This window comes from Triticum aestivum, chromosome 2D (assembly GCF_018294505.1).
Source record: "Triticum aestivum cultivar Chinese Spring chromosome 2D, IWGSC CS RefSeq v2.1, whole genome shotgun sequence".
In the NCBI taxonomy this organism is placed as follows: domain Eukaryota; kingdom Viridiplantae; phylum Streptophyta; class Magnoliopsida; order Poales; family Poaceae; genus Triticum; species Triticum aestivum.
This window is the reverse complement of record NC_057799.1, coordinates 525,508,328-525,515,214: the sequence shown is the minus strand read 5'-3', so window position 1 is coordinate 525,515,214 and position 6,887 is coordinate 525,508,328. Positions and strand designations below refer to the sequence as shown.

At 45.8% G+C, this 6,887-nt stretch overlaps 1 pseudogene; it reads left to right on the top strand.

Moving 5' to 3' along the window:
• Positions 1 to 2,299: 2,299 nt before the first annotated feature.
• Positions 2,300 to 6,222, top strand: LOC123054224 (uncharacterized; annotated as a pseudogene).
• The last annotated feature ends 665 nt before the right edge of the window (positions 6,223 to 6,887 follow it).

The window sequence follows — 6,887 nt, the reverse complement described above, 5'->3', positions numbered from 1 at the left end:
CCAATTCGGTTTGGGCCTAGGGGCACGCCCCACACCTTGCTTGCTGCCCTCTTTCTCCACTAGGGCCCAATAAGGCCCATAGACTCCCCGGGGGGTTCCGGTAACCTCCCGGTACTCCGAAAAATACCCGATACACTTCGGAACCCTTCCGGTGTCCAAATATAACCTTCCAATATATCAATCTTAATGTCTTGACCATTTCGAGACTCCTCGTCTTGTCCGTGATCTCATCCGGGACTCCGAACAACCTTCGGTACATCAAATCACATAACTCATAATACAAATCATCATCGAACGTTAAGCGTGCGGACCCTATGGGTTCGAGAACTATGTAGACATGACCGAGACACATCTCCGGTCAATAACCAATAGCGGAACCTGGATGCTCATATTGGTTCCTACATATTCTACGAAGATCTTTAACGGTCAAACCGCATAACAACATACGTTGTTCCCTTTGTCATCGGTATGTTACTTGCCCGAGATTCGATCGTCGGTATCTCAATACCTAGTTCAATCTCGTTACCGGCAAGTCTCTTTACTCGTTCCGTAATGCATCATCCCGCAACTAACTCATTGTCACAATGCTTGCAAGGCTTATAGTGATGTGCATTACCGAGAGGGCCCAGAGATACCTCTCCAAAACACGGAGTGACAAATCCTTATCTCGATCTATGCCAACCCAACAAACACCATCGGAGACACCTGTAGAGCATCTTTATAATCACCCAGTTACGTTGTGACGTTTGATAGCACACTAAGTGTTCCTCCGGTATTCGGGAGTTGCATAATCTCATAGTCTGAGGAACATGTATAAGTCATGAGAAAGCAGTAACAATGAAACTGTAACGATCATAATGCTAAGCTAACGAATGGGTCTTGTCCATCACATCATTCTCCTAATGATGTGATCCCGTTCATCAAATGACAACACATGTCTATGGTTAGGAAACATAACCATCTTTAATAAACGAGCTAGTCAAGTAGAGGCACACTAGGGACACCCTGTTTGTCTATGTATTCACACATGTACTAAGTTTCCGGTTAATACAATTCTAGCATGAATAATAAACATTTATCATGATATAAGGAAATATAAATAATAACTTTATTATTGCCTCTAGGGCATATTTCCTTCACAAGGGAGCTCCTATACAGCGCGGTACACGCCCGCAGCCATGGGAGCGCGTACATGCTCCCCCGCGCGCCCTCATGGGCCGGCCCATGTGCGGGGCGGGGAGTCCCTTGTTGTTTTAGCCTCTTTTTTTTTCTGTTTTCAGCTTTATTTTGTTTTTAAATATAATTAGTATTTCAAAAAAAGTTACAATTGTCTAATGATTCGTGAATTCAAAAATTGTTCACAATTTGAATTTTTTCAGGAAATGATAAATTCTCAAGGATTCAAGAAATGTTCGCAATTTCAAAAATAATGTTCGTCTCTTCAAAAAATGTCACGATTTCAAAAAAATGTTCAGGATTTCAAAAACTGTTCACGATTTCAGAAAAATGTTCATGATTTCAAAAAAAATGTTCACGATTTAAAAAAAAAGAGAAACAAAACATTAAAGAAAAGAGAAAAAGAAAAATGTTCACAATTTCAAAAAATGTTCATGATTTCAAAAAAATGTTCACGATTTCAAAAAAAGAGAAACAGAACATTAAAGAAAAGAGAAAAAGAAAAATGTTCACGATTTCCAAAAAATGTTCACGATTTCTAAAAAAAGAGAAACAGAACATTAAAGAAAATAGAAAAAGAAAAATGTTCACGATTTCAAAAAAATTGTTCACGATTTCGGAAAAAGAGAGACAGAACGTTAAAGAAAAGAGAAAAGGTAAAAAGAAAAGGGAAAGACAAAGTAAAAAACCGGTAAAAATAAGCAAGAAAAAACCGGTTTTGGGAAGGTTTCCCAAAACCGGTGGGGAGGAATCCCTATATGGGCCGGCCCAAAAAGCTGCGGACGCTCCGGGGGCGGGGGGGGGGGGGGGGGTACGCGCCTAGTCGCTAGCGGGCGACCTATGCGCCGTATAGGAACCCCGCCAAATCAGATGCAAAATACTTTTTTGCTTATATTTACTGAGCCCGGCTGAGCCGAACAACGAATGCAAATACAAATAGCCCAAGGCAAACAACAAGCCCAAAGTGAGAAAAAAAAGTAGCTTTTTTTTTAGTTGCTCTATATCCCGACTTCCCGAGCGAGCCGACACAGTGTGGTGACTGGAAGGAGTGTGTGTCGTTCTACTGGGCCGGGCTGAGACCGAGACGCAATATAGTGCACCCCACACCCACCAGTATCTCCGTTTCGTCGAAACCCTAAGCAAGACATTCCCTTCCCCGGAATCGAAAAGAAAAGAGACCACCCTTTCAGAAAAAAAAAAAAAAAAAACAGCGGCGGCGGGTGGCGGCGGAAGGACGAGGAGCAGAGAGCCGTCTCCTGAGATGGAAGGAGAGGCGGAGATGGAAGCGGAGGCGAAGGGAAAGAGTGCCGCGGGAACCCAGAGCAGGCGCAAAAAGAAAAGAAAAGAGGCGGCGGAAAGGTGAGGATCATGAGAGATCGGGTTGCTGAGATGGAAGGGAAGGTGAAGGGAAAGAGTGCAGTTTGATCTTCCATGAGTTGGAGCGGCTTCACGCCATGTTTGGTAAGACGCAACTACTTGGTTCCGTCTTGGAGTCCAAACCAATCTCCGAGCTGTTCAAGGAGTCGCGGGAAAACCTCACAAGAATAAAGCTGGAGACCAAAATCAAATAGGATGAAATAGAGGAAGCCAGAGAGACGGACGAGGCACCACCGAGGATCTCCATGGAGGCTGTGAAGGGAACCATGGGGAGCGACGAGTTGCCGGAGAGGATTTCCACTTCAGCAGATACAAAATTAGAGATTGAGCAAGCCAAGGAGATGGGAGAGGAAGGCGAGGAGAGGGACGAGGTGGCAAAATTGGAGATTGAGCAAGCTGAGGGGATGGAGGAGAAGATGCAGACTGGGCCGTTCTTTGATATGTACTGTGAAGCGTGTTGGTCCTGGTTCTTCAGCAGTCCCTGCAAAGATACTAGTGAGTAAACATGCATCCATGCTACTCGTACTTATCTGCTCATTGTACATTAGATTGCTTTTCTTCCTTCCTGCTCCATCTCTCAAACAAGCAGATTGCTTCATTCTATTGAGGAAGAGTGACCGAATGAATTATCTAAATCTTCCTCTCTTTTTTCGGTGGCTGCAGCGTCATTCAGTCCTATGCACTTCACACACATTACACCGGGAAGCCCCTCTGATGCTGCTGTCGTCGCCAGCACCCTGCAGATTTTCTCTGTCAAAGTCGCAGAAATAAAAGAAGCTCTCTTGAGTTTAATTGGCCACTGCATGTGTACGGCATGGTTGCGCCCGAGATACCGTCGATCACAATCGCAACATTCTCTTCCTCCGTGAAAGGCGTGACTGCCAAATACTGACTCAAAAGGTTTTATTTAATTTTATCCTAAAAAAATCGCCCAGTTTCTCTTTACTTCCTTTTGCTTGCATCTTTTGTTGTTTTGTTGATTGTAGTTGTTGGGAAATGCAGGATCCTTGTTTGCAGTTGACTGGCCCGTCTCGTGCAGTTGTTTCTATAGATCCTGTTGACTTGAAATCAAGCTGAAAGTGAAGGGCAGAAGCAGGTCAGAAGATAGAGTGCTGATCCATCAGACCTTCAACTACAGTGGTAATGAGACCACTCTGTCGAATGACTTCTGCAAAATTATGCTACGGGTGTGCGAAATTGGAAAATACAGTCCAAGCAACTATAGTGAGTGTCCGTGTTACTAATTGGAGGAAGAGGAAATGGCCTTTTAAACATGATGGTAGAGTTAGTTGCATTGCCAAGGGAACTTCTAAGCCCGTTAAACCCGAGCAACCTGAAGAAGAGCTTGTACTTCAAGATCAAGTGACGGCTAACAGTTCAGATGGTTACCTTGATCTGTCAAGGCATGTTGTTTCTGTAGAGTTAAACGGAAGGCTGGAAGTTATCATCAGTGCGGACAAATCACGTGCCCTCAAATCATGTGGTCGTGTCTTCTTTCCAGCCCAGGAAAGCAAAGTAAGTCGGCGCACATGTAATCTTGGCTTCCATACGGTGGAGGTTACTGTTGCTTGGTCCTTGCTTATTCGAGACAAGCGGTATATCTCGAGGGAGGGATGTGTTGATGGCCAGACGTTTGAGCATACTGCAAAGATCCGGGCGAGGAAGCATGTGGTGACAACACCGGAGACTCATTCAGCCACAAAGGTCGTTCAGGCTAAGATCTACTCCTTACTCAATCTTATCTCTGAGAGCGCTGTGAATCTGAAACCCGAACCGAAACTGAGGATTAGCGACTATAGCCTTAGCGAGATCAAAATTCACATGGATAACATGTACACCAACGTGACGAGTTTGATCCAGATGATGGGCAAAGTGCAGAACAGGGAGATTCTGGGCAAAGAGCCAGTCACGGAAAAGATGGGTGTGAAGGGGATCCAGATTAGGACCGAAGACAGCGGCGAATCAGCAATGGAGATGCAGGCGTCGAGGACCTACTACAACTACGGATTGAATGCGATCTTCAATGGGTTGGATCAGCTCTGCACCCAGTTGGATCAGATGGGACATCTTAGCTACAAATCTCCATCGTTCTCCGAGCTGTTCAAGGAGCCGCTGGACGAGGTGTCGCTGATGAGTTCCTCTTCCATGGAGACAAAATTGGAGACAGAAGAAGTCGAGGAGATGGGAGAGGATGCCAACATGGACAAGGGGCAGACTGATGAGGAGTTCTTTGCTAGGTACCGCAGCGGCTGGGTATCGAATTGGTCCAGATTCCACGGTTCCTTCACAGAGACGAGTGAGTAAACATCCATTCATGCTACTTATGTGCTCATTGTTCGTTGCGTTTCTTCTTACCTACTGCATGTATCAAGCAAGCAGGCTCCTTCATTCTTTAGTAAGGGAAGCCGATTGAATTCTCTAAACAGTCTTCTTTTTTTATTGCTGCAGCGTCATTGAGTCCTATGCACTATACACACATTACACCAGGACAACGCCCATTGGCTGCTCTCGTCGATAGCACTTTGCAGATCTACTCCCTCAAAGTCGCAAAAATAGAAGATGGTTCTGGCTTGAAGTGGCCACTGCAAGTGTATGGCGTGGTTGCTGCAAGAGACAGCGTGGATCACAATCGCAACATTCTCTTCTCCCGTCGAAGGAGTAACTGCCAAATACTCACTCAAGAGGTCCGTATTGTATCTTCCTATTTTCTGTTTCCTAGTCCGCTGATTAGTTATGAATAGATGCATTTTGAAATACGCATGTAGTTAAGAACCTGTATCAAGCAATTGCCCACTAAAGTGCTACCTTAGCAAAACTGATTAATGAATGGTGAATGCAGGATCCTTTTTTGCGCCTGACTGGCCCGTCTCGTGCAATTGTGAGTCGGGAACCTCTTAATGTGGAAATCGAGCTGAAAGTGAAGGGCACAACCAAGTCTGAAGATAAACCATTGATGAGTTTTTTCTGTTATTACAGCGGTAGTCATTGTGGGATATGTACTCTATATATCCCTCTCGAAGGAGACTTTTGCACAATGGCGTTAAGCTCAGAGGAAGTTTATGAATCAGTACAGGCAACTGTCGTGGGTATCCGTGTCTGTGTTCCTGAAGAGACACCAAGTCTTTTTAAAAATGGTGGCCGAGTTGTTTGCTCCTCTCTGCCTCGGAGAAGAGCCAAATTGCCTGATCCTGAACACAGGACTGGCCCTTGTTTCGGCAAGTTGTGCTTCAAGATGGAGCAACGACAAGTTGTTCACAGGGTTACCTTGATCTGTCAAGGCATGTTGTCTCTGTAGAATTGTGTGGAACGCTTGAAGTTCTCATAGAGGCCAACTCGCGATCTGGGGCTATGGCTGCTCAGGTATCCATACAAGCCAGAGATTGCAATATAACTCAGAATGAGTGTCAACTTGGCGACTCTAAGCTGGAGGTCACTGTTGCTTGGTCCCGTCTTGTTCGGGACAAGCTGTGGATCACGAGGGGGGCAAATGAGGAACTTTGATGATGCCCGGGCGAACATGATACCCGTCAGACTAACTCATTTATTCAGTGTTTCCAGTACTGTATCGATCTAAAAATATGCAACTATTTGTGTATCGTCGTATCATGTAATGTCAGCAAATCTCTATATGGACTGATGTCACTAGGTATCTGATTATTTATTTGTGTATCCCCCTGGTTCTCGTTTCTACTCCTGTATGCCAACGCTTGTTTCTGGCAGCATTGTTCTTACTAAAACGATTCATTCAGTAAATCTGCTAGAAGAATACCAACGCTTGATTCTGCTTTAGTTCTTTCTCAGATCCCTCAAAGCGGCATGCGGCTGTTGTTTGTACTGTCTTCTACTACCTCCGTGTTAGGGAACTAGATGTCTCTGTCGATTACAAGCCCGAATTACAGTTGCTAGTCGAGTCTCCATTCCCTCTGCAATACGAGTTGCCCGCAACGATGGGCTTGTGTGCGGCGAGACGTCCAAGTCATGCTTCTGGAACGGCTGCATCGAATTGACAGCTTTGGTAGCAGGACAAACGAGGTCGGCGACGAGCTCATGTGTGGCTGCTGGGAGTAGCGATGCCGTCGTGACTGGATACGGGAATGAAGTGGCACCAACTTGGTTGGAGCATTTCGTCGAACAGGTGGAAGAGGCATGCCGATGTAGACAGGGGACGCACTGCGGGGAACAGCAAGGACCTCATGGACCTTGTTGGTGGAGAAGGAGACGCTTGAGAGGACGGCAAGCTCGAGGGCGACGTCCGGAGTGGCCGCCACGAGTGTGTACTCATCCGGTCCTGCAACAGCGACGCCGCGGGTGCTGTCGGCGAAGGAATTGGGTGA